The sequence below is a fragment of the Emys orbicularis genome, chromosome 18 (assembly GCF_028017835.1).
Source record: "Emys orbicularis isolate rEmyOrb1 chromosome 18, rEmyOrb1.hap1, whole genome shotgun sequence".
Lineage (NCBI taxonomy): Eukaryota > Metazoa > Chordata > Testudines > Emydidae > Emys > Emys orbicularis.
In genome coordinates, this window is record NC_088700.1 from 27,363,401 (window position 1) to 27,390,422 (window position 27,022).

At 56.6% G+C, this 27,022-nt stretch overlaps 1 long non-coding RNA gene across 1 annotated transcript; it reads left to right on the top strand.

Moving 5' to 3' along the window:
* Positions 1-14,635: 14,635 nt before the first annotated feature.
* On the top strand, positions 14,636-26,699 carry LOC135891161 (uncharacterized). The gene is made up of 3 exons (XR_010562251.1): positions 14,636-14,699; positions 16,911-17,054; positions 26,640-26,699. It is a non-coding gene; the product is annotated as an uncharacterized LOC135891161 (long non-coding RNA).
* The last annotated feature ends 323 nt before the right edge of the window (positions 26,700-27,022 follow it).

Consider the following 27,022-nt stretch of genomic DNA (forward strand, 5'->3'; position numbering starts at 1 on the left):
AGAGTCCTGGGCTCCTGGCCACGCCCCCAGGTCATGTCCGGCCCCGGGGGAGGGGGGTTGGAGCAGGTTGTGGGAGCAGCCCCAGACCAGCAGCGCCCCCTGCTGCTGTGGCGGGTGTGAGCTTTGCGCTGGCTGCTGGCTATGGGGCGGGGGGATACACAGTTAGGGGGCTGCAGCCCCACAAGCCCCTGCCCATAGAACATAGGAACGGCCGGGCTGGGTCAGACCAAGGGTCCATCTGGCCCCGTGTCCTGTCGGCCGACAGCGGCCAGTGCCGGGGGCCCCAGCGGGACTGAGCAGAACAGGGATCGTCCAGTGACCCGTCCCCTGCCGCCCATTCCCGGACTCTGGCTAGCAGAGACGAGGGGCCCCCTCCCTGCCCAGCCTGGCTAACAGCCGTTCCCGGACCTCTCCTCCAGGAACCCATCTCGTTCTTTGTTGAACCGTGTTCTAGTCCAGCCCAGCGCTGCCCCCGATCGGCACGTGGCTGTTGCTGGAGCGTGTGAGGGGGCTCGCAGGACACCGGCAGCTGGGCTTGGCTTGCAGGGGAAGGAGCCCAGTCACCATCTCTGCCTGCCATTGGCCACATGGCTCTGCATTCAGCCAGCCTGGCAGGTGGGGGTGAAGATGGCGCTCAGGCTTGGGCAGCATGGCCGGCTTCCCCCGTGGGGCACAAGGTGGGCAAAGAGCCACGGTGGAAGTGGGTGGGGAGGGAGGCTTGCAGCCAGTGGCACTGATCATCCATGTTTGCCTTGCCACACAGGTGCAGTTGGGAGGGGAGCAGCAGGGGCCGGCTGAAGCTTTTCCCCTGGGGCTGGAGGACTAACCCCAAGACTCGGCCATTGCTGTTCGGACCCGTGGTTTTACCAACATTGTTTTGTTTAGATCAGCGGTTCTCAGCCGGGGGTCCGGGGCCGTGAGCCCTTTCAGCTGAAACCTGGTGCAGCAAGACCCAGCGCTGAAGCCAGGAGCGGCGCGGGACTCAAGCCAGCAAACCTCCCCTCCCCCCAAGCCAGGAGCAGCAGGGAGGCTGAAGCCAGGAGCCCCAAGGCCTCGCCCCCTGAAGCTGGGAGTTCCACCGGGAGCCCCCCTGCCACTACACAGCCCCTAGCTACTCTCTCCCTGCACCCTGAGCAACCCCCTGCCCGTACACAGCCCCTAGCTACCCCCTCCCTGCACCCTGAGCTACTCCCCTGCCTGCACACAGCCCCTAGCTACCCTCTCCCTGCACCCTGAGCTACTCCCCTGCCTGCACACAGCCCCTAGCTACCCCCTCCCTGCACCCTGAGCTACTCCCCTGCCTGCACACAGCCCCTAGCTACCCCCTCCCTGCACCCTGAGCTACTCCCCTGCCTGCACACAGCCCCTAGCTACCCCCTCCCTGCACCCTGAGCTACTCCCCTGCCTGCACACAGCCCCTAGCTACCCTCTCCCTGCACCCTGAGCTACTCCCCTGCCTGCACACAGCCCCTAGCTACCCCCTCCCTGCACCCTGAGCTACTCCCCTGCCTGCACACAGCCCGTAGCTACCCCCTCCCTGCACCCTGAGCTACTCCCCTGCCTGCACACAGCCCCTAGCTACCCCCTCCCTGCACCCTGAGCTACTCCCCTGCCTGCACACAGCCCCTAGCTACCCCCTCCCTGCACCCTGAGCTACTCCCTACCCGTACACAGCCCCTAGCTACACTCTCCCTGCACCCTGAGCTACCCCCTACCCGTACACAGCCCCTAGCTACTCCCTCCCTGCACCCTGAGCTACTCCCTGCCCGTACACAGCCCCTAGCTACCCCCTCCCTGCACCCTGAGCTACCCCTACCAGTACACAGCCCCTAGCTATCCCCTCCCTGCACCCTGAGCTACTCCCCTGCCTGCACACAGCCCCTAGCTACACTCTCCCTGCACCCTGAGCTACTCCCCTGCCTGCACACAGCCCCTAGCTACCCCCTCCCTGCACCCTGAGCTACCCCCTACCCGTACACAGCCCCTAGCTACCCCCTCCCTGCACCCTGAGCTATCCCCTACCCGTACACAGCCCTTCGCTACCCTCTCCCTGCACCCTGAGCTACCCCCTGCCCGAACACAGCCCCTAGCTACCCTCTCCCTGCACCCTGAGCTACTCCCCTGCCTGCACACAGCCCCTAGCTACCCCCTCCCTGCACCCTGAGCTACCCCCCTGCCCATACACAGCCCCTAGCTACCCCCTCCCTGCACCCTGAGCTACCCCCTGCCCGTACACAGCCCCTAGCTACCCCCTCCCTGCACCCTGAGCTACTCCCCTAGCTACCCCCTCCCTGCACCCTGAGCTACCCCCTACCCGTACACAGCCCCTAGCTATCCCCTCCCTGCACCCTGAGCTACTCCCCTGCCTGCACACAGCCCCTAGCTACCCTCTCCCTGCACCCTGAACTACTCCCTGCCTGCACACAGCCCCTAGCTACTCCCTCCCTGCACCCTGAGCTACTCCCTACCCGTACACAGCCCTTCGCTACCCCCTCCCCATATACACCTTAACTGATCACTCTCCTTATGTTGTGTATGGTAACACCCATTGTTTCATGTTCTCTGTGTATATATATATATATCTCTTCCTACTGTATTTTCCACTACATGCATCCGATGAAGTGGGCTGTAGCCCACGAAAGCTTATGCTCAAATACATTTGTTAGTCTCTAAGGTTATATAGAAGAGACCCCAGTAGGATCATGTCTTTTTATTGTGTCCAGGGAGTGTGAGCTCACTTATTCACCCGGGATCATTGTTAGGTCAGCTTTTGATGTGAGCTGTAGTTCTCTGTCAGGGGACTGCAAACTGGTCTCCCACACGGCCTCCTGAGCGCAGCCCATGATTGACGCGTACAGACAGCTTGGAGTGAGCCAAAGCAGGGAAGGGCTGCGTGTGGCCATGTGTCTGTGGGTGTCCAGCCAGGCCAAGGGAGGGCTGTTAACTGGACGCTGTGCCCGGGAGTTGGGGTGAGTCCGGTTCAGGATCCTGAGCTGGGTCTGCTCCTGGCTATGTTGGGTTAGATAAAAGTCATGTTCTCTTCTTAAGTGTGTTGCTTATCCTTATTACCAACTCTTATCCCAATGACACACGTCCTGTAGGGACCATTGGTCTTTGTGCTGAGGTGTGTGGCTGGGATCCAGGACTCGGAACCCCTTCCCCAACTATAAGCGTTCCCCCATCTGATGCTCTCTTCCACTTCAGACCGCAGAGCCCTCACTTTGCCTGGTGGGTGCCTTACCCACAAGCCAGAGGTGGGGAATTAGCTCAAGCGGTAGAGCTTGTGCTTTGCATGCAAGAGGTAGCAGGATTGATGCCCACATTCTCCAACCACTCATCTGTTGTTTCTTCTCACTTCCTCCTGGCCACTGTGGTCAGCCTGCCTGCCTCTTCTTTCTCCTGTGTTAGCTCCCTGTCATTAGCAGTACGCAAAAGAGCAAAAGCCATCTCTCACTGTGCTTAAGGGTATGTCTACACTGCACGGTTGTCGACAAAACGTTTCTCTTTTGCGGGTCCTTAAAGGCCCCCCGTGAAAGACAAACGTTTTGCCGACACAAGCGGCGGTGTGAACGCGGCTTTGTCGGCAGGAGCGCTCTCCTGCCAACAAAGCTTATGCCGCTCGCGGGGCTGGAGGTATTTTGTCGGCAAAAACGCCAACAAAATACCGCAAAGAGCATTCACACACACTAACTTTTAGCGACAAGACAGTGTCGACCCAGCCTTGTCGCTAAGAGCTGCGTAGTGTAGAGAAGCCCTTAGTGGGTCACAACTGAGAATAGTAAATTCTGGACAAAGTGCTGAGAAATGGGGTAGGCACCCCCAAAAAGCAGTGGTAATTCTCTAATAAGAGATACCAAACCAGCAACCAAAGTAAACTTCTGTTTCACCCCACTGGCTAACAAGAAGTCAGAAAAGCACTCTCCTTAGGCATTCCAGTCCTTTTATTGCCACCAAAAACACTGAATTTACTGCTGAGTGGCTATTTGAAGCCAATTTCATCAAACAAAAGAGTTCTTCAGATGCTAAAGGACCAGCCACATACCCAGGTCGATATACAACACAGATCTTACAAGAAGTAGAAGATTGGATAAATGACCAGGGAGGAGTATAAAAATATTGCTCAGGCATGCAGGAGTGAAATCAGGAAGGCCAAATCACTCTTGGAGTTGCAGCTAGCAAGAGATGTTAAGAGTAACAAGAAGGGTTTCTTCAGGTATGAATATATGAAGGAGGCACCAACCTGTCATGTGTGATCTAAGGAGCAGGAAAAGAATCTGGGAATTACCTTTTGTAAAATCTCATCTTCTTTCGAAAACCTGTGGAAATAGCTGATTCAAGAAGTTGTTGACAGATGGATAGTACCCGTCTATCAGCAGCTCCTTGGGTCACCAGCCGTTGTCAACCAAGCCAGTTGGGAGACTGAAGGCAGGGCAAGAATGCTGAAGCAGAACATTCTTTGCTGTTGGGATACGTGACATCACAATAAACTTATACAGAAACACACCTGGACACCCACCCAGAGAGACACGCACCCACAGAAGCTAGTAACATTTACAACATTGAGAGATGCACCCAAGATCTCTAGGAATTTTGTTTTGGGGGAGGGGATCATAGGTGCTGACTGCATGGGTGCTCCAGGGTTGGAGCACCCACGGGGAAAAATTAGCGGGTGCTTAGCACCCACTGGCAGCCAAGCTCTACCCTCCCCCCAGCCCATCTCCCGCTAACCAACTCCGCCCCCTCCCTCCCAGGGCCTTCTGCCTGCCACAACAAACAGCTGTTTGGCTGCATTCAGGATGCTCCCAGTGGGTGGGGGAGGAGCAAAGCCGTAACTCACCCAGAGGTGTGATTTTATTAAAAGGTTCGGAGGCTCAGAAACACGTTGAAAATGTTCTAAGGCCCTGTGGGAACGAGCAGAGCGTTGGGCCTGTGGGCTCCATACGATGACTCAGTGGAAGCTCTTTGGGGCAGGGAGAGCTTTGTGTGGCTGGGCAGTGCCTAGCAGAATGGGGCCCCGGGCTCAGACTGACGGCTGTGCAGCCAGTGGCAGTACAAACAAATAACAATGGGGGGGGGGGAAACAAAGCGACACATCTAATCGTTGGGATTTTATTCAAAGACCTTTCAGAAGAGCCCTAGACGGTGTCTGAGCTGGCTCGGATGAGGCAGCAAGGGGCAACGCAGCCTGAGCCAGTGAAACTGCCAATCCCCCAGGGAGCAGTGGAAGCAGGTCCAAGCCGTAGCAAAGAGCGGTTCCTGCCGGGAGACGGGAAGCAGGCAGATTGCACCTCTGTGGGACAGAGAGTGTCTGTTTGTTCTGTATGTGGACAGCACCTGGCACAATGGGGCTGGTCCCTGAGTGGGGCCTGTACACAATGCTAATAAAAGAAGGGGATTTGTTGGATTACTCTAAATCCCGAGTGGAAAGGTGGAGGTGACAGGGGCAAGCCCTGGACAGATGGGATCTGCCCAACCAGGGCAGCATGTGCAGGACGGGGAAGGGGAAAGGCCATTGGAAGTGTTTCCACAGAAGCAAAAAAATCGGGGAACCAGCCCAACCATGGTGGAGTGAGGCTGTTCCCTGGGCTAGATCTCCACAGACAGCAGTCATGGGCAGGCTGGGAGGGATGGCCTGGATTCACTTTGGATTGGCTCCAGTGTAAATGAGACGAGAATTGTCCCAGAAGGGCCCAGGTACAAGAGTGACAGACACTGTAGGTGGAGCCTGTGAATAAAAAAATTAGGTGCACTATAAAACAGTAGTAAAATAATCCCCCTGCTCCCCTTCTCCTGATGGGTGACCCCAAGTCTGACCTTGTACCTGTCCATGGGGCATCATCACTGAATGGAGGAGCTGTTAACGAGGCACCACAGGGATTGGCTGTAGCCCCCTCATTATTCAATTTTGTAATTAACCATCTGGAAGTAAATATAAAATCACTGCTGATAAAGTCTGTGGCTAACACAGCTTGGAGGAGTGGTAAATAATGCTAATGATGGGGCAGTTGTACAGAGCAGCCTGGATAGTTTCATAAAATGGGATTAGTAAAACAAATGCAGTTTAATACAGCCAAAAGCCAGGCCCTATAGCTGGGAACGGAGGCTGGTAGCCTGGAAACCAGGGACTATGAAAAGGATTTAGGGTCATAGAGAACAAACAGCTGAACCTGAGCTTCTGTGAGCTGCTTTCAGGTTAAGCCTGCAGCTTTGGGCAAGTACTTCAGACCCTGGGTCTGTGTTGGAGCAGACGGGCGTGTCTGGCTCAACAAGACAGGGTTCTGGGGTCCTGAGCTGCCAGGGCAGGAAAGCAGGGGCAGAAGTAGTCTTGGCACATCGGTTGGCAGCTCCCAAGAGGCTTTCTGTGATCGCAAGGGACAAAACACTCCAATCCCTCCAGGTGGGAGGAGCCAGGTTTGCTCTTCAAATTCTGTCCTTGGTAAATGTCCAGGTCTGGGAATGTCCCACAACAGCATTTCTAATGGGAAGCTGGCTGCAGAACAATTAAACTGCTGAGAGCTCCTATGCAGGTGGGGTGGGAATTCAGTCTCTGTGTTCTGTCAGTGCAGCTAGAGCAATAGGAAAACCTCACCAGTCACTGTAGCAACTGTCTACTCCAAAGTACTACAGGAGCATTTTAAGTGTAGACAGCCTGAGAGTGAGACCAGATCTACCTCCAGTTGGCACTAGGGATGCGCCAGCACTGAGACTACAGCAATGACAACAGTTCAATGCTTCCGGAGTTGGCACGGAGATTCAAATCTACGTGGGAAGGCCCCAAGGGATTTCTAGTCCAGCACCTTAACCCCTCAGCCACAGCTACCTGATGGCCACTGGCTTCCCTACACTATGATTCTCTTAGTGAATTATCACTTCACATTGTTTGCTCAGACCAGCCTCCCCGGCCCACTCACTGCTGTGCGGGGCTATAAGTGTGTCCATTGCTGGACAGCAGGAATTCCTGCCCATTTCCCTTCCGGATGGAGCAGGATTGGAGTGTGTTTGTGTTAATGACATCGCTGTAGATTGTTGTTCGTTCCCCATCTTGACAATTCAGACAGTCCCTTTCCCATTCAGATCTCCATCATATCGTTCCAATAGCAGGGGTCCGGTTTTCTCTGGGGCACTGACACGTTACAAGGGGTTGGTGAGTGAACTCAGCCTTGCATTCCGTCCTTGATGAGGCGGGGCAAGGGTGGTCAGTTTTGTTGGGTCAGAAAGTTGGCAACCCTAGATCCAGGGGAAACAAACACCCAATGAGGCTGGCCAGGGGCAGGACATCAGCTTGGAGGGGAAGGGTGGGGGTGGCAGTGACATCACAAAGGCCTGTTGCAGGAACTCAGCCTGTTGGGCAAAGGTGGTGGGGAGGGGGTGACCTCACAGAGAGACCCTGACATCAGCCGTGCAGGGCCAGGCCAGTCTCTGAGACCCCCCCGGCTTTGCTGCCGCAAGTCTCCTTCGCGAGGTCTCTCCTCGAGGACTGAGAGAGAATTAGGATTCACGGATGTGAGCATGAGGAGGAACCTCTGTGGAGTTTTCTCCTTTCCTACCATTGATTGTGCCAAAAACAAACTTCCCTTTTACAAGGTAAAAGGCCCAGAGAGGTTTGGAACCTGTTCAGTCTGATCCCCCTGGTGCAGGCAGCATTCTAGGCCCAGAAAACACTGGCTTAAGGTGGCCAAATTTGATTTCCTGCCTAGGACTTTGACACTTGGAATCCCTGGGGACATTGGGGTTTATCCTTTTTGGTTTCCCTTTTCCTCTTTCCTCCCTCCTTTCTCCTCTTCTCTTGCTTCTTTTTCCCCTTTCCCCGGCTCCCTCCCTCTACCAAGGAGGGGTGTGTGTGGAGTGTGGATGGGGTGGGGGGTGCTCTCATTGCGGGAGGTCCTCACAAAGAGGTGGGGTTGGATTTGAGAGTGATCCCCTCTGATGGTGACCTGGGCCGTCCTTTGGGACATCTGGTGAGACCTCTCAGCCTCCCGCCCCTCAGAGTCTCAGTGCTGATTGGCCGAGCAGGGGGCTATCGCCAGCAAGGAGACTCAGGTCCTTTTGGCCTCTTTTCAAATCAGTCAAATAAGTCACAACCAATGCAATGTATGGGATTAATCTTGCTGCTTCTCTCCATTAATTGTCTCTTAGCAGGTCAGGATTTCCTCTAGTGGTCGAGATCTTCTAAAATACTGGCTGAATAATTACTATGAACCACTGTTGGTCTGTAGCTCACTTGAGAGCACTTTATTCTGATCAGTCACTGTATGAAATTCAAGATGTCTCAGATAGGTTGAAATGTGTGTTTCCTCACATTTTTTATGTCCGTGTGCGGAATGAATTTTGTGATGTGCACCAATATGTGCAATTTTGTTATGTGACACATCACCTGTATATTGCTGCACATCACAAAATTCATTCTGCACATGGACGGTGTGTGGCAGGGGTGAGGCTGAAGGGTTCGGAGTGTGGGAGGGGGCTCAAGTGGGGCAGAGGTTTGGGGTGTGGGCTCTGTAGTGGGGCTGGGAATGAGGGGCTCAGGGCTAGGGGAGAGGGTTGGGGTGCAGGGGGCTGAGGGCTCCGGCTGGGGGTGTGGGCTCTGGGATGGGGTTGGAATGAGGGGTTTGGGGAGCAGGTTGCCCGAGGGAGAGAGGACTCCCCGCAGCCCTCTCTCACCACAGTAGCTCAGGGCCAGGTGAGAGAGCACCTGTCTCCTGGCCGCAGCAGCTCTGGTGGGGCTGGGGCTGTGGGAGGGGACAGGATTTATTTTTCCTAAGTCAAAACGGGGAAGGGAAGGAGTTATGCTTCAGTTTTTACCTTATAAACTTTGGTCCTGGCTAATATATAAGACGCTATGGGAATATGACACCATGTCATGTGGTGACATCACAAGAGCAGAGGGTGTGAGAACTGCAGCAACCGAGAGGGCAGGGGATTTAGAGTCAGATTGCTTCAAATGCTGCATTCGTCGGCTGGCATTTAACAGCAACGCTTAGCTAACAGAATGGAGAAAGGAATTCTCTGCTAAAGATTCAACCTGCCCCTTTGGCCAACTCCACCCCTTCCCTGAACAGAGTGTGCTCAGAACAACACCCGCCCCCCACACACACACATACACACACACAAGCCCACAGCTGGGCGCCCAGCACAAAGCAAGGGAGGGAGTTGTTTGGCTTGTTTTATTTTTACTTTGCAAAAGGTTTTTTCAAAAGCATTTTCTGCCCCTGTTTCCTATGGTAAGGAAGCAAATGGTTGTGGGGAAAGGAACCTGAGAGTGGTGGAGCCAGGGCAGTGGGGGGAAGTTGCCGGAGGCTGAAGAGGGCAACGGGGGGCTGAAGGTGACCAGGTGCGGTGCGGGGAAGGGAAGGGAACAGTTTGGGGAGGCTGAACAGGGCGATGGGGGGCAGTTGGAGGAGGCTGAAGGGGGAGATGGGGAAGGGGACATTTGGGGGGAGGCTGAAGGGGGCAATGGGTTGAAGGAGGCTGGGGCAGAGTGGCAGTTGTGGGGGCTGCTCATCCCCATGGGAGGGGAGGAGGAAGAGGAGCTGCCCTTGTATCAGAAGCTGTTTCCTATTAGAACTTGCAACTTCACTGTTCCTGAGCAGGGTCCTGTGGTCAAAGGGGAACTAGATGGGTTCATGGAGGACAGGTCCAGCAATGGCTGTTAGCCGGGATGGGCAGGGATGTGTCCCTAGCCTCTGTCTGTCAGAAGCTGGGAATTGGGCAACAGGGGATGGGTCACTGGATGATTCCTGTCTTTTCATTCCCTCTGGGGCACCTGGCACTGGCCACTGTTGGCAGACAGGACATTGGGCTAGATGGACCTTTGGTCTGACCCAGTCTGGCCGTCCTTATCTTCTAATGTACTTCTCACATGCTCAGTAACATCTGCAAGTTGCGGCCCTCACGCGCCATCAGAATCTGCTACCTGCAATCAAAGGCAGGGAATATCCCCCTGAAGGGGAGAAATCGGAGGGGAGGGATGGGCAGAGGGACAAATCTGGGACAAGCTCAGGGGTTCAGACTGGGGTGGGGTGCCAGGTAGGTGCAGAAGGGAAAACCCCCAGATAGAGGGAGGCAGAGGGGATAAAAGTTACGACGGGTGGGGGGAGCCGTCAGCAGCAGTTCCAAACTAGGGTGTGGTGGAGGGTAGAAGGACTTGTGTTCCTCACTGGATGGTCCATCTCAGCACCCCCTCCCCAGGGCTGTGGTGTTAAAGGCCCCGGGTGGCCCAGTGCCCAGGTACCGCAGCTCTGCTCTAGCTGAAATGGTGACTGAGCTGCCGAAGGAGACTTGATTCAGGGAAATAGTTTACACCCTCCCCCCCCATCCCCCTGGGCTCTGCTGGCATCAGCTCCTGAGCCAGAGACTGCAGGTGATACGAGAGATCTGGGGTAAGTGCTGGGGCCTGGCTGGAAAGTGACTCTGCAGAAATGGCTCCTGCTCGCCCCATCCCTGCCCCAGAGTTTCTGCGCGGCTCAGAACTGCTGCCCAACACACCCAGGCTCACCCCGTTAGCAGTGGCTGTAGCTATTGGTGAGGAAACGCCCACGGGAATGCAGGACAGTGACCGGCTCTTCGTGCAGGAGGGAGAGGGGAGAGACTGGGCGGGGCAGCTGGAGCAATCAGTGGGGAGGGAGGTTCTGGGCACCCAGCCTTGCCCAGCTCCATTCCCTGCAGCCCCCCGGGGCAGTGACTTTCCTGGGAGAGGGGAGGGGCAGAGAGAGGAAAAGCCAGTTCCTGCCTCTGCCTGGTCCCTGCGCTGCTGTCGGGGGATCCCCCAAAGGGGCTCCTTTGATTCTGCTCTTTTCTGGCGTTTGGCTCAGAGACTCTGTTCCTGGGAGAGTGTAATAGCGTCTGGTGGGTTTAGTCCTGGGGGAGAGGTCGGGTCTGTGCTGTAATAGCGTCACTGAGGCGTCTCCCAGCATGGCAGAGTCTAGAGTGTCTGTCTGCCAGGACAGAGCCTGGGGGAATCGGGGTGTGAAATGGGCTAACACTAATTCAGAAACCTCCCGAATTTCCCTTCTCATCCTGACAGGCTGCAGAATAACGACCCCGGTTTGCTCCAGACCGTCCCATCTTCCTAGGGGCCGGGGAAGGGAAATGGCTGTGGTGGATCCAGCTCAGGTAGGGGATTTTGGGGGAGGTGCTGGGGAGGGTTGTTGTAGAGGGGGAGGGTCATGAAATCATAGAGTTCACAGTTCTAAGGAAGGGTAGAAGGGAGTACAGCAAAATAGAGACAATGGATTTCAGGAAGGCGGATTTTGCTAAGCTCAGAGAGCTGATAGGTAAGGTCCCAGGGGAATCAAAACTGAGGGGAAAAATAACTGAGGAGAGTTGGCAGTTTTTCAAAGGGACACTATTAAGGGCCCGAAAGCAAGCTATTCCACTGAGTAAGAAAGATAGGAAATGTGGCAAAAGACCTCCTTGGCTTAACCACGAGATCTTGCATGATCTAAAAAATAAAAGGAATCATATAAAAAATGGAAACTAGGACAGATTACAAAGGATAAATATAGGCAAACAACACAGGAATGCAGGGGCAAGATTAGAAAGGCAAAGGCACAAAATGAGCTCAAACTGGCTACAGGAATAAAGGGAAACAAGAAGCCTTTTTATCAATACTGTCGGAGAAAAACACAGTTCTCACTCTTTGGTTGGGTACAGCAAAATCAGATACTTTATTCTCTCTCTATCAATTGCATAGAGGACAGTATTTGGTCCTGCCATGAGGGCAGGGGACTGGACTCAATGACCTCTCGAGGTCCCTTCCTGTCCTAGAATCTATGAAGGAGGCAACAACCTGTCATATGTGATCTAAGGAGCAGGAAAAGAATCTGGGAATTACCTTTTGTAAAATCTCATCTTCTTCCAAAAACCTGTGGAAATAGCTGATTCAAGAAGTTGTTGACAGATGGATAGTACGCGTCCATCAGCTCCTGGGTTCACTAGCCGTTGTCAACCAAGCAAGTTGGCAGACTGAAGGCAGGGCAAGAATGCTGAACCAGAACGGTCTTTGCTCTTGTCTCACATGACATCACAATAAACTTATGCATACACACACACACACATAGACATACAGACAGAGGCTGGTACCATTAGCAACAGGAATTTTGATTTCTGGGAGGGGCTGACAAAGGACTGATACTTTGCATGTACAGAATATATCACATTGTACCTGGGGAGTCACAAAGTAGTTTACAAACTTGAATTCAAGGAGCCTGACAGCTGCCCTGAGCAGGACCAGGTGAAGGTGGGGCTGTACTGAGGGGTCTGCGAGCTGCAGCGGGACGTGCTGGACTGGGTTTCGCTCTGGTGGAGCAGGTGAGAGGGTCTGGGGGCCAGTGCATTGGGGGAGGGGCTGTCACCCCAGTGGCCGAAGCCCGGAGCACTGACCCCCTCACCCCTCTTGTGGCTGAAGTCCAGAGCCCCAACCTCCCTCCCTGCCCTCCTGTGGATGAGTCGCAGAGCCCAGACCCCCCAACTCCCCTCCACCTCCCCAGCGGCTGAAGCTTGGAGCCCTGATCCCCCCCCCCCATGGCAGCCGAAGACCAGGTCTCTTCCCTTCATCTCTCTTGGTGGCTTGAGCCTGGACCACAAGCCCGGAGTCCTCCCTCCCCCCCTCCGCCCTGGGTGCTATAGCCCGGATCCTGGAGTCTCTACCCAGTTGTGGGAGACCAGAGCCCCAAACCCAGAGCTCCCCCTCCATCGATCAAGCCTGGAGCCCTGAGCCCATCCCCACCCCCGGGAGTTGTTTCGGAAGATGGTACACGCCTATGTAGGGCCCTATGAAATCTCTTTTATTATTGGGGATTTTCCAATTTAGTATTTTCTGAGTTTTGTCCTTTCCATTTCTTAAAAATTAATTCCGTCTTTATGGTTTTTGTGTTAATCACAATTGTTTGATACACTGACCACAGTTAAGTAGCTTTACTATAAATGCACACAAATGTTCAGAAATGGCTTGCAAGGGGAGAAACTGATTTTACTAAAAGAATCCTACAATTTAAACAAAACTTCCTGCAGATTCCCAGTGTACGGTAAAAGTGACATTTTTAACTCACCTTTTAAAGTAGCCGTCAGTAACACGACCATCTGACATTGCTGAACAGTGACACTACAGTCCACAGCAATGTGTGTGTGCATGGGGGAGGGAGGTTGTGGGGGGAGTGGAGTGTGTGTGTGTGTGTTGGGGGAGAGTATGTATGGGTGCGTTGGGGAGTGGGGGAGGAGTGTGAGTGTCTGGGTGGAAGTTTATGGGGCACAGTGGAGGTGAGTGTGTGGGTGGGGGGTGGAAGTTTGTGGGGGCAGTGGAGGTGAATGTGAGTTGGGGGTGTGGGTGGGTGGAAGTTTGTGGGGGGCAGTGGAGGTGAGTGTGAGTTGGGGGTGTGTGTGGGTGGAAGTTTGTGGGGGCAGTGGAGGTGAGTGTGTGGGTGGGGGTGGGTGGAAGTTTGTGGGGGCAGTGGAGGTGGGTGTGGGGGTGGGGATGGGTGGAAGTTTGTGGGGGCAGTGGAGGTGAGGGTGGGGGTGGGTGGAAGTTTGTGGGGGCAGTGGAGGTGAGTGTGACTGTGTGTGTTGGGGCAGTCAGGAGGCCGGGGGTCCCGTCCTCCGTGTGAGCTGGAGCTGCCTGAGCAGGGCTGAGCTGAGGGGAGAGGAGCAGCCCAGGGAGCTCTGTCTCCCGTGGCCGTGGGGAGCGTCTCGGGGAGAAGCGGATGCTCCGCCCCCCGTGAGCGCACCGGCCCCGGGTGCAGCGGGAGGACCGGGACCGAGCACAGCGGCGCGCCGGGGCCGGGCGGGGATGTCCTGGGGCTGAAAGTGCCACTTAGACCTGACCGGGCACCGCGGCTGAGCGCCCCGCGGCCCCCGAGCCGGGCGGTGCAGTGCGGTGCGCCCCGGGGTGCGCGAGGCCGGACCAACCTCCGCGGGCGACGGGCACCCCGCCCCGCTCTGCCTCGGCCCCGCCCCCTGCCCCGCACCGTGCCCCGTCCCTGCTCCAGCCCCAGCCCCGCCCCGCTCTGCCCCGGCCCCGCCCCCATCCCCGCCTCGCGGTGCCCCGGCCCCGCCCCGCTCTGCCCCGGCCCCGCCCCGTGCCCCGTCCCTGCTCCGGCCCAATCCCGCCCCGCCCTGGCCAGCCCCCAGCCCCGCCCCCAACCCCGCCCCGCTGTGCCCCGGCCCCGCCCCCTGCCCCGTCCCTGCTCCAGCCAAGCCCCGCTGTGCCCCGGCCCCGCCCCCTTCCCCTTCCCTGCTCCAGCCCCAGCCCGGCCCCGCCCCCAGCCCCGCCTCGCGGTGCCCCGGCCCCGCCCCACTCTGCCCCGGCCCCGCCCCCTGCCCCGGCCCTGCTCCGGCCCAATCCCGCCCCGCCCTGGCCAGCCCCCAGCCCCGCCCCTGGCCCGCCTAGCTCTGCCCCTGCCCCGCCTCCACTCCAGTCCCTGCTCCGACCCCGCCCCCAGCCCCGCCCCGCTCGGCCCCCGCCCCTAGTCCCGCCCCTGCTCCGCCCCCAGCCCCGACCTGCTCTGCCCCGGCCCCGCCCCAGCCCCGCCTCCCCCGGGGCTTGGCCTCTGCCCTGATCGCTCTGCCCCACCCCCAGCCGCCACATGCCCCGCCCACTGCCACCTCCTTTCGCCTCCCTAGCGCCGCCGCCCCTGAAACCCCTCTACCCAGGCCGAGGCCGGAAGCGGAAGTGAGTGCGGAGCTCAGGACGCCATTAGGAGAAGGTCAGAGGCGCCAGAGGGTGGGGCTCGGCCGGGCCGTTGCGCGCTGCTTCTGCCAGCCCCGGTGCATTTTGGGATTCCTCTTCCCTCCTAGCGAGTGTCTGCTGTTCTCAGTCTCGTGTCGCCCTCGCGCCTCCGCGCGCCACAAGGAGCCCGGCCCCGCCCCCGCGCCTGAGTCTGCGCCCGTGGGACCCCTTCAGCCCCCCATCTCCTCCCCCACCCGCTCCCTGCTCTCTAGAGCCCCGATATCCTCCTCAGCCCCCCATTCCCTCCCCCACCTGCTCCCTAGAGCCCCCCATCCCTTCCCCCACCCGCTCCCCACTCCCTAGAGCCCCGACATCCCCCTCAGCCCCCCGCCCTTCCCCCACCTGCTCCCTAGAGCCCCGACATCCCCCTCAGCCCCCCATCCCCTCTCCCACCCGCTCCCTGCTCCCTACAGCCCCGACATCCCCCTCAGCCCCCCCGCCCCTCCCCCACCTGCTCCCTACAGCCCCAACATCCCCCTCAGCCCCCCGTCCCCTCCCCCACCCGCTTCCTGCTCTGTAGGGCCCCTACATCCCCCTCATTCCCTTCCCCACCCGCTCCCTGCTCCCTAGAGCCCCGACATGCCCCTCAGCCCCCCATCCCCACCCCACTCCCTAGAGCCCCGACATCCCCCCATCCCCTCCCCCACCTGCTCCCTAGAGCCCTGACATCCCCGTCAGCCCCCCACCCCCCTACCTGCTCCCTAGAGCCCCGACATCCCCCTCAGCCCCCATCCCCTCTCCCACCCGCTCCCTAGAGCCCCGACATCTCCCTCAGCCCCCCAACTTGCCCCATCCCCCCTGCCCCCACCCCCCATCCACCCCATGCCCCCAGCCCCGCCCTGTGCCCCATCCACCCCCTGCTCCCCTCCCCCACCCGCTCCGTAGAGCCGTGACATCCCCCTCAGCCCCCAACCTGCCCTGTCCGCCCCTGTCCCCAGCCCCCCATCCACCCCCTGTGCCCCGCCTTGTGCCCGTGGGGACCCCTCAGCCCCCGCATCCCCTCCCCACCTGTTTCCTAGAGCCCCAACATCCCCCTGAGCCCCCATCCCCTCCCCCACTTGCTCCCTAGAGCCCCGACATCCCCCTCAGCCCCCATCCCCTCCCCCACCTGCTCCCTAGAGCCCCGACATCCTCCTCAGCCCTCCAACCTGCCCCGTCCCCCCTGCCCCCCCACTCCCACCCTGCCCTGCGCCCCATCCACCCCCTGCCCCCCTCCCCCACCCGCTCCCTGCTCCCTAGAGCCGTGACATCCCCCTCAGCCCCCAACCTGCCCCGTCCCCCCCAACCACCAACTGCGCCCAGGCCCACCCTGTGCCCGTGGGCACCCCTCAGCGCCCCTATCCCCTCCCCCACCCGCTCCCTGCTCTGTAGGGCCCTGACATTCTCTTCAGCCCCCCAACCTGCCCCGTCCCGGGGCCTCCCCAGCCCCCCCTCCACCCCCAGCCCTGCCCTGCGCCCATGGGGACCCCTCAGTCGTGCTCCCCAAACTCCCCCTAGTTCACCCTCAGCCCCCCGTCATCCCCCAGTGCTCCCCTCCCCCACCTTGTCCTCTCTCCTTGGCCTTTCCCTTTGCCCTGCCAATGTGCTGCCTCCCCCAGCGTCCTCCTCCCACCCCGCCCCAATCGACTCCAGCCCATTTCTCCAGTGCTGGGCCCCACGTCCCTGTCACCCCATTGCCTTCTCCATCCCCAGTGTGCGAGTCCCTTATCTCCACTCTCTGCTACCCCCCAACCTGCCGGATTCCCCTTTTCAGCCCCCGTGGGGCCCTCCAACCTGCCCCACCCGTCCTCTCTGGGCTCTCTAAATCCCCCAGTCCCACAGTGCACTTGGTAACCCTACTCTCCTCTACCCCTAGTCCCTTACCTTGGGTCCTCCTGGACACCCCAACCCCACAGTCCCGCCCCCACATATATCCCAGTCCCTCATTCACACGCTGAGCCAGTCCCTCGGGGCCCCCACTGCCCACCAAACTTCTCCATCCATGAGGCCCGGGAAGGGGGGGCAAGCTCCCAATTTGGCTGGGCTTGGTGTGTATGTGTGTGCTGGGCTCACAAAGGCGTTTTGCTCCCTTGGGGTGGGGTGTGGTTTTTGGCACAAGGTGACATGGTTTGGTAGCCCTGTGGATGCCATGTGGTGTCTGGAATGGGGCGTGTGTGTTCCCATGATGCCCCTTCCCCTCTGCCTGCAGAGCTGAGGACAGACAGGTCTGAGGAGCAGAGCAGGAGTTCTGGGAAGGAGAAGAGCAATATGAAGATGGAGTCTAAGATGACATCAGGTGACTTCTGTGGAGGGAGACATGCTGGACAGCGCCAAGGACTGGGGAGACAACCAGGTGTGAGCCCAGGGCGCAGAGAGAGCTGTGGGAGGGTCTCTGTGTCTGTAACACTTCCCAGTCCTCTCTCACAGATGGAGTCCAAGAGGGATAGGAAGGAGAGGACGAGAGCCCCAGTACTAAAGAAAAATAAGGTGCATCCTAGCTGGGCCTGGGGCTCTGTGGGGTTAAGACCAGTGGAAGGGACAAGAGTCTCCTGTGCAGAGTAACTATGTTGGGTGCAGGTGCAGTGGGGTGCTTTCTAATTGTAGCTCTGGGGAAGGGGGTTCAGGGTAGAGCCCTGGGGTGTGGGAGATGCGAGAAGGAGAGCCTGGCCATCACGGCAGATTGTGATGATAACTTTTGTTTTTCCTTCTTGTGTTGTGTTTGGCACCAAGGGAAAAGAAGTGTGTGGTGGGGGTGGGGGACAGAGTCCGTCTCGGTGGTGAGATGGAAAGCGAGCGAGAGCGCAAGCGTTGTTGATGCCAGGCAAGACCTGTCCAGCTGGGAGCGGAGCAGCTGTCACTGTCTGTGAGATCAATGTCTGGTTTGGTGAGGGCTCTGGTCACAGCCCCCCTGGCTCCAGGCAGGGACTTCCCGTTAGCTGGGTGTGGGTTTGTTTAAAAAAAGAACAAAAAAAACAAGAAAAAGGGTTTCCTGACTAGCTGTGGATTCAAGGGAGTTGATGTTGCCATTTGCGGGGGCTGTTCATCTCTCTGGCCAGCGGTGGTGTTTGCTCCCTAGCAGTAGTTGGGTCCATGAGGGTGACTCCTTGTTCTGAGTTTTGTTCCTTCCTCCTAGGTTTCTCTCTCTCTCTCTTCTCTGTGTTGGCCAACTCACACTCAAACACTCTCTCTCTCCTTTCATGAATACCTGTCACGTTCAGTTGCCTGCATCCTCTTCCTCTGCGCCTCCCCTCCCCCGCCCCCCGTCCCCCCCAGTCTCCTATGGACTAGTCTGGGTCTATCTGCCTATCATAGAATCAGAGAATATCAGGGTTGGAAGAGCCCTCAGGAGGTATCTAGTCCACCCCCCTGCCTAAATCAGGACCAATCCCCCACTAAATCATCCAAGCCAGGGCTTTGTCAACCCTGACCTTAAAAACCTCTAAGGAAGGAGATTGCACCATCTCCCTAGGTAACCCATTCCAGTGCTTCACCACCCTCCTAATGAAAAAGTTTTTCCTAATATCCAACCTAAACCTTCCCCACTGCAACTTGAGACCATTGCTCCTTGTTCTGTCATCTGGTACCACTGAGAACAGTCTAGATCCATCCTCTTTGCAACCCCCTTTCAGGTAGTTGAAAGCAGCTATCAAATCCCCCCTCATTCTTCTCTTCTGCAGACTAAACAATCCCAGTTCCCTCAGCCTCTCCTCATAAGTCATGTGCTCCAGCCCCCTATTCATTTTTGTTGCTTTCCACTGGACTCTTTCCAATTTTTCCACAGCCTTCTTGTAGTCTGGGGCCCAAAACTGGACACAGTACTCCAGATGAGGCCTCACCAATGTCGAATAGAGGGGAATGATCACGTCCCTCGATCTGCTGGCAATGCCCCTACTTATACAGCCCAAAATGCCATTAGCCTTCTTGGCAACAAGAGCACACTGCTGACTCATATCCAGCTTCTAGTCCACTGTAACCCCTAGGTCCTTTTCTGCAGAACTGCTGCCTAGCCACTCGGTCCTTAGTCTGTAGCAGTGCATGGGATTCTTCTGTCCTAAGTGCAGGACTCTGCACTTGTCCTTGTTGAACCTCATCAGATTTCTTTTGGCCTAATCCTCTAACTTGTCTAGGTCCCTCTGTATCCTATCCCTACCCTCTAGCGTATCTACCACTCCTCCCAGTTTAGTGTCATCCGCAAACTTGCTGAGGGTGCAGCCCACGCCATCCTCCAGATCATGAATGAAGACATTGAAGAAAACCGGCCCCAGGACCGTCGCTTGAGGCATGGTCTCTGCCATACTGGGAAGGATGCGTACTGCCTGCCAGGCTAAGAGGGTTGCTCTTCCCACTCCTATCTTTCTAGAGAGCCTTCCTAGCTGTAATTGGGTCACAGCGTGAGTGGCCAGTCATGTCTTTGGGGCTGTGGGGTCTGAGACTGAGAGGGGTGGGCTCACGCTCATGGCTTTGGGCACAGGAGAAGTGGGGCTGGGATTAGAGATGCCTAGAACTCCCCTTATCACCTCCTAGCTCCGTTACTGCATCACCCAAAAGCCTTGCTCAGGGTCCACGCCCAGTACCGGGTTTCCGATGGTGCCCTGGCCCTGCCCTCTCCACTTGTGATGCACCCTGAGGCCCCCCTGCCCGCTGGCTCCTCTCCTCCCCCACCCCCCGCCCCGTCCCCTGCTCGCTCCTCTCAGCTGGCCAGGCCCAGGGCTCCTCTCCGCCCACTGCCCCCCCCGCCATTGCTCGCTCCTGTCCGCCGCGGACGATGTCCTGGGGCTGAAAGTGCCACTTAGACCTGACCGGGCACCGCGGCTGAGCGCCCCGGGGCCCCCGAGCCGGGCGGTGCGGTGCAGTGCAGTGCGGTGCGCCCCGGGGTCCGGATGATTCCCCGGATCTAGGGTTGCCAACTTTCTGACCCAACAAAACTGACCACCCATGTCCCGCCCCTTCGCCGAGGTCCCGGCCCGCTCACTCCTTCTCCCTCCGTCGCTTGCTCTCCCCCACCCTCACTCACTGGCTCATTTTCACCAGGCTGAGGAGGGCTGGGGAGGGTCCCTTTTCAACTGGCTGTTGTCAGGACAAAGCTGGGAAGGAGGCTGCCTGCCAAACACCTTGAAGAGGAGGCGTCCCTCCCTGTCAGAAAATCATCTCCCTCCTTCAGTTCAGTGACGGCCTGAATTGTTCCTTATCCCGGCAGAGCTGGAGGATTGAAAGCAGCAACATCAAACCCCTGTGTAGCTAGCGGAAATGAACACAAACACTCCCTTGTATCTGAACAGATGGTTAGTTTTACCCTTGGTAAACTACAAGGCTAAAGGGATGGGCGGTGGCACCAGCTCTAAGGAATGAAACACAACACAATCATCATCGTTATGCCCATCGTTGCCCCTTTATTCTTCTGCTGTCTCGCTCCAACCACCGTGGCCCTCTGTCGGTTCAGTGAGAGTGCCACACTCATTGCTTCTGACACACAAAGATTCACACACACACCTTGCACGCAAAACCTCACCAAGGAGTCACATGCGCCTGCTGGTTCCCTGCACCCCTGCTGTACAGAATTCAGTCACAAGGAAAGCTTGTGGAGCCCAGAGCTGGCAGGGAGTCCGGTGCTGGAGTATTTAACCTACAGTGACGGCACTCGGAGGTGATGCTGAACGAGTGCCAGTTAAACATTGGGAGCTCAGGTTCCAGTCCCCTCACAGGTCAGTCCATCGCTCTAGGCAAGGGGCACATCTGAATTCTCAGCTGGCTCAGTCTAGCTGCGTAGTTCTTGTTTACACCCAGTCAGGTCTGAGGCCTGTTTCGCACCCTGTGTTTGAGGAGACCGTCAGAAACCACTCTCTGCAATAGCAAATGCAGGAGGCCGTGTTATTGCTCCTGCCCCAGCACAGACAGACAACGAGGGAAATGGTCTATATTTGAGGGTGGGACTCCCTGCCCTTGGCCAAAGACCAGCACCTCTCTTTGACCAGTCCCTCATGAAGTGATTCTTTCAGCAGGGAGCCCTAGAGCTCAGTGGCTGGAGCGCTGCGTTTGTCACTGACGCTTGGGGAGCTCCAATATCACTGGGCTCCTCTGCCAGCAAGTCAAACAAAAGGAATGATTTCCTCATTTGACAATCCTGGGCTTGTGTGAGGGGGTGTCCACACTGCACACTGAGCCTGTCTCTGTGTGGCCTGGGCTTGGTGACTTGTGTTGCCAATCCGGTGTTTGAGCATCCAGACTGCAGTGGAAACTCAGGCCTCAGGCAGTGTCTATCCTACCGCAGTAAGTCGTCCTAAGTGACGCTGCTCCAGCTACGTGAATAACACAGCTGGATTCGACGTAGCTTAGGTTGACTTACTGCTGTGTCTACTCTGTGCTGGGCCGACGGGAGACTTACCTTACTCCTGGCGTTCCCGGTGTAGTCCCAGAGTCGCCCGGAGAGCGCTCCACTGTCGATTTAGTGGGTCTTCACTAGACCCCCACTAAATCGACCCCCGGGGATCGATCGCAGCAGACAGCCTCACAGCTGTGCTGCGCATCCAACCTGCACTACTCAGCCCCGAGTCAGAAATTCAGCTCCTGTGGGGTGTGGCCCCCTCCTCAGCTCCCCGAGTCCCCAGTGATTTCTGCCATCACTTGTCTCCAGCCTGTTTGTGTCCATACGCTGCCCGCGGGGAGGCTGTGAGTGGTCTAGTTACAAGCTCTGGTTGCTCAGGCCTGTCAGGGAAGGCGAGCTCTGGGGAACATTGACACTGGAGATCCCTCAGAGGAAGCACAGGCCGTGGGTATAATAGGCGGGGAGGCTAAGCCTCCCCTGGCACAGCCGCCGACCAGGCCCCGGATGCCTGGGCCCCGGTGGCCCCTCCTGTGCTCCATCTCTTCCTGTATCTGCTTAGCCCCTTCTCCCAGCCCCCATCGCCCACCGCTGCCTGGCTGAGTTCCCCCTCTCCTGCACTACACCCCCGCTCTGTGGGGTCCCTTCCGCTCACCGTGTGCCTCCTCTCCTCCACTCCCTCCCCCGCTTTCCCATGGGTCAGTCCTGGGGCTGGTTTTATTCAACATCTTCATTAATGATCTGGATGATGGGATGGATTGCACCCTCAGCAAGTTTGCAGATGACACTAAGCTGGGGGGAGAGGTAGATACCCTGGAGGGTAGGGATAGGGTCCAGAGTGACCTACACAAATTGGGATTGGGCCAAAAAAAATCTGATGAAGTTCAACAAGAACAAGTGCAGAGTCCTGCATTTTGGACGGAAGAATCCCATGCCCCGCTACAGGCTGGGGACTGACTGGCTAAGCAGCAGTTCTGCAGAAAGGGACCTGAGGATTACAATGCACAAGAAGCTGGATTTGAGTCAGCAGTGTGCCCTTGTTGCCAAGAAGGCTAACGGCATATTGGGCTGCATTAGTAGGAGCATTGCCAGCAGATCAAGGGAGGTGATCATTCCCCTCTATTCGGCACTGGTGAGGCCACACCTGGAGTATTGTGTCCAGTTTGGGGCCCTCACTACAGAAAGGATGTGGACAAATTGGAGAGAGTCCAGCGGAGGGGAAGGAAAATGATTAGGGGGCTGGGGCATATGACGTATGAGGATTGGCTGAGGGAACTGGGCTTATTTAGTCTACAGAAGAGAAGAGTGAGGGGGGATTTGATAGCTGCTTTCAACTACCTGAAAGGGGGGTTCCAAAGAGGATGGAGCTCAGCTGTTCTCAGTGGTGGCAGATGACAGAACAAGGAGCAATGGTCTCAAGTTGCAGTGGGGGAGGTCTAGGTTGGATATTAGGAAACACTATTTCACTAGGAGGGTGGTGAAGCACTGGACTGGGTTCCCTAGGGAGGTGGTGGAATCTCCATCCTTAGAGGTTTTTAAGGTCAGGCTTGACAAAGCCCTGGCTGGGATGATTTAGTTGGGGATTGGTCCTGCCATGAGCATGGGGTTGGACTAGATACCTCCTGAGGTCCCTTCCAACCCTGATATTCTATGATTCTAGCAGTCCTTTGTCCATCCCCTCAGTAGGCATCGACTTCCCCTCTGGCCAGTGGGTGCTCAACTCCCGCTCTGCCCCAGGCCCCGCCCCCACTCCACCCCTTCCCCAAAGCTCCGCCCCACCTTTTCCCGCCCCTGCTCTGCCCCGGCCGCACCCCCAAATCAACCCCTTCCTCTAACTCCCGGCCCCCTCTCTTCTTGCCCCTGCTCCACCCCCATCCCGCTTCTATCCCACCCCTTCCCCCAACCCCCACCCCGCCTCTTCCCCATGTCCTCCCCCAAGTATGCCATGTCCCCGCTCCTCCCCTACCCTCCCGGAGCATCCTGAATTCCATGAAAGAGCTGTTTTGCAGTGGGCAGGAAGTGCTGGGAGGGAGCGGGAGGAGTTGCTCAGTGGGGCCGCCGCCGGGCGAGATGCACTGCGGGCAGGGCAGAGCTTGGCTGCCAGTGGGTGCTAAACACCCACTAATTTTTCCTTGTGGGTGCTCTAGGCTCCCAGATTCTTTTCCTGCTCATTAGATCGCACATGACAGGTTGGTGTCTCCTTTTCCTAGGGCAGGGGTGGCCAACCTGTGCCTCCGGAGCCACATGCGGTTCTTCAGAGGTTACTTTGCGGCTCCGTGCATAGGCGCTGACTCCGAGGCTGGAGCTACAGATGCTAACTTTCCAATATGCTGTGGGGTGCTCACTGCTCAAGCCCCTGCTCTGCCCCAGGTCCTGCCACCACCCCACCCCTTCACCCAAGGCCCCTGCCCCTTCCCCCGAGCCTGCCATGCCCTCGCTCCTCTCCCCTCCTCACCAGAGTCTCCTGCGCACTGCAAAACAGCTGATTGTGGCGGGTGGGAGGAGTGGGGAGGGAGTGGGAGGCGGAGATTGGCGGGGCTGGCGGTGGGCGGGAGATGCTGGGGGCTGGAGGGGTTAGTGGATGGGGGGCTGCTGACATATTCCTGTGGCTCTTTGGCAATGTTCATTGGTAAATTCTGGCTCCTTCTCAGGCTCAGGTTGGCCACCCCTGTCCTAGGGACTGGTGGGGCCAGCGTTGCAACAGTCAGTTCTCAACGTTCCGTTTTGATTTGAATGTGGGCATCTTTCAGTTCCCCTTCTGCGTCAGCCTTCCACATTCTCTGGAGGCAGATTTTCATTATTTGATCTTTCAGCAGACGAGTATGGGTGAATTTCCAGGGATAGAACCTAAAGGGAAGATAACAAAACTCGTGTAGAATTTAGATTGATATCTCCATAAATAGTATTTCCCTTGGAGTTGCCTCAATACACTCCTTGCCTTCAAGTTGTGAATCTAAACCTTTTGTCTCATGTAATGATTGGTTAATGTATGTGTATTGAGACAATATCTATCTCAGAATTTACATGACTGAAACACACATAAATGAGATCAAATAATGCAGAAGAAAGAAATCTTAAGCTATTGAAAGTGATACAGCTCCACTCCCATCCCCTGGCTGTCATCTTGGTAGTTCTCTCAGAAATAATCTCATGGAGATTATCCTGACCTGCTAAGAGACAATTAATGGAGAGAAGCAAGATTAATCCCATACATTGGATTGGTTGTGACTTATTTGCCTGATTTGAAAAGAGGCCAAAAGGACCTGAGTCTCCTCGCTGGCGATAGCCCCCTGCTCGGCCAATCAGCACTGAGACTCTGAGGGGCGGGAGGCTGAGAGGTCTCACCAGATGTCCCAAAGGACGGCCCAGGTCACCATCAGAGGGGATCACTCTCAGATCCAGCCTCACCTCTTTGTGAGGACCTCCCGCAATGAGAGCACCCCCCACCCCATCCACACTCCACACACACCCCTCCTTGGTAGAGGGAGGGAAGCCGGGGAAAGGTGAAAAAGAAGCAAGAGGAGAAAGGAGGGAGGAGAGAGGAAAAGGGAAACCAAAAAGGATAAACCCCAATGTCCCAGGGATTCCAAGCGTCAATGTCCTAGGTAGGAAATCAAATTCTGCCACCTTAAGCCAGTGTTTTCTGGGCCTAGAATGCTGCCTGCACCAGGGGGATCAGACTGAACAGGTTCCAAACCTCTCTGGGCCTCTTACCTTGTAAAAGGGAAGTTTGTTTTCGGCACAATCAGTGGTAGGAAAGGAGAAAACTCCACAGAGGTTCCTCCTCATGCTCACATCCATGAATCCTAATTCTCTCTCAGTCGTCGAGGAGAGACCTCGTGAAGGAGACTTGCGGCAGCAAAGCCGGGGGGGTCTCAGAGACTGGCCTGGCCCTGCACCTCTGTCCTGCCCGGTTGATGTCAGGGTCTCTCTGTGAGGTCACCCCCTCCCCACCACCTTTGCCCAATAGGCCGAGTTCCTGCAACAGGCCTTTGTGATGTCACTGCCACCCCCACCCCTCCCCTCCAAGTTGATGTCCTGCCCCTGGCCAGCCTCATTGGGTGTTTGTTTCCTCTGGATCTAGGGTTGCCAACTTTCTGACCCAACAAAACTGACCACCCTTGCCCCGCCTCATCAAGGACGGAATGCAAGGCTGAGTTCACTCACCAACCCCCTGAAACATGTCAGTGCCCCAGAGAAAACCGGACCCCTGCTATTGGAACGATATGATGGAGATCTAAATGGGAAAGGGACTGTCTGAATTGTCAAGATGGGGAACGAACAACAATCTACAGCAATGTCATTAACACAAACACACTCCAATCCTGCTCCAGCCGGAAGGGAAATGGGCAGGAATTCCTGCTGTCCAGCAATGGACACACTTACAGCCCCGCACAGCAGTGAGTGGGCCGGGGAGGCTGGTCTGAGCAAACAATGTGAAGTGATAATTCACTAAGAAGAGAATCATAATATAGGGAAGCTAGTGGCCATCAGATAGTTGTGGCTGAGGGGTTAAGGTGCTGGACTAGAAATCCCTTGGGGCTTTCCCACGTAGGTTTGAATCGTGCCAACTCTGGAAGCATTGAACTGTTGTCATTGCTATAGTCTCAGTGCTGGTGCATCCCTAGTGCCAACTGGAGGTAGATCTGGTCTCACTCTCAGGTTGTCTACACTTAAAATGCTCCTGTAGTACTTTGGAGTAGACAGTTGCTACAGTGACTGGTGAGGTTTTCCTATTGCTCTAGCTGCACTGACAGAACACAGAGACTGAATTCCCACCCCACCTGCATAGGAGCTCTCAGCAGTTTAATTGTTCTGCAGCCAGCTTCCCATTAGAAATGCTGTTTTGGGACATTCCCAGACCTGGACATCTACCAAGGACAGAATTTGAAGAGCAAACCTGGCTCCTCCCACCAGGAGGGATTGGAGTGTTTTGTCCCTTGTGACGGGTTGGATCACAGAAAGCCCCTTGGGAGCTGCCAACCAATGTGCCAAGACTACTTCTGCCCCTGCTTTCCTGCCCTGGCAGCTCGGGACCCCAGCACCCTGTCTTGTTGAGCCCGACACGCCCGTCTGCTCCAAAACAGACCCAGGGTCTGAATTACTTGCCCAAAGCTGCAGGCTTAACCTGAAAGCAGCTCACAGAAGTTCAGGTTCAGCTGTTTGTCCTCTATGACCCTAAATCCTTTTCATAGTCCCTGCTTTCCAGGCTACAGTTCTCTAGGCTCTAGGTGTGGCCACTAGCCTTCGTTCCCAGCTATAGGGCCTGGCTTTTGGCTGTATTAAACTGCATTTGTTTTACTAATCCCAGTTTACCAAACCATCCAGGCTGCTCTGTACAACTCCCCATCATTAGCATTATTTACCACTCCTCCAAGCTATGCTAGCCACAGACTTTATCAGCAGTGATTTTATATTTACTTCCAGATGGTTAATTACAAAGTTGAATAGTGAGGAGGCTACAGCCAATCCCTGTGGTGCCTCGTTAACAGCTCCCCCATTCAGTGATGATGCCCCATGGACAGGTACAAGGTCAGACTTGGGGTCACCCATCAGGAGAAGGGGAGCAGGGGGATTATTTTACTGTTTTATAATGCACCTAATTTTTTTTATTCACAGGCTAAACCTACAGTGTCTGTCACTCTTGTACCTGGGCCCTTCTGGGACAATTCTCGTCTCATTTACACTGGAGCCAATCCAAAGTGAATCCAGGCCATCCCTCCCAGCCTGCCCATGACTGCTGTCTGTGGAGATCTAGCCCAGGGAACAGCCTCACTCCGCCATGGTTGGGCTGGTTCCCCGATTTCTTTGCTTCTGCCGAAACACTCCCAATGGCCTTTCCCTTTCCCCATCCTGCACATTCTGCCCTGGCTGGGCAGATCCCGTCTGTCCAGGGCTTGCCCCGTCACCTGCCACCTGTGCTCTCAGGGGATTCAGAGCTCGCCAGTAATCCAACAAATCCCCTTCTTTTATTAGCATTGGGTATAGGCCCCACTCAGGGA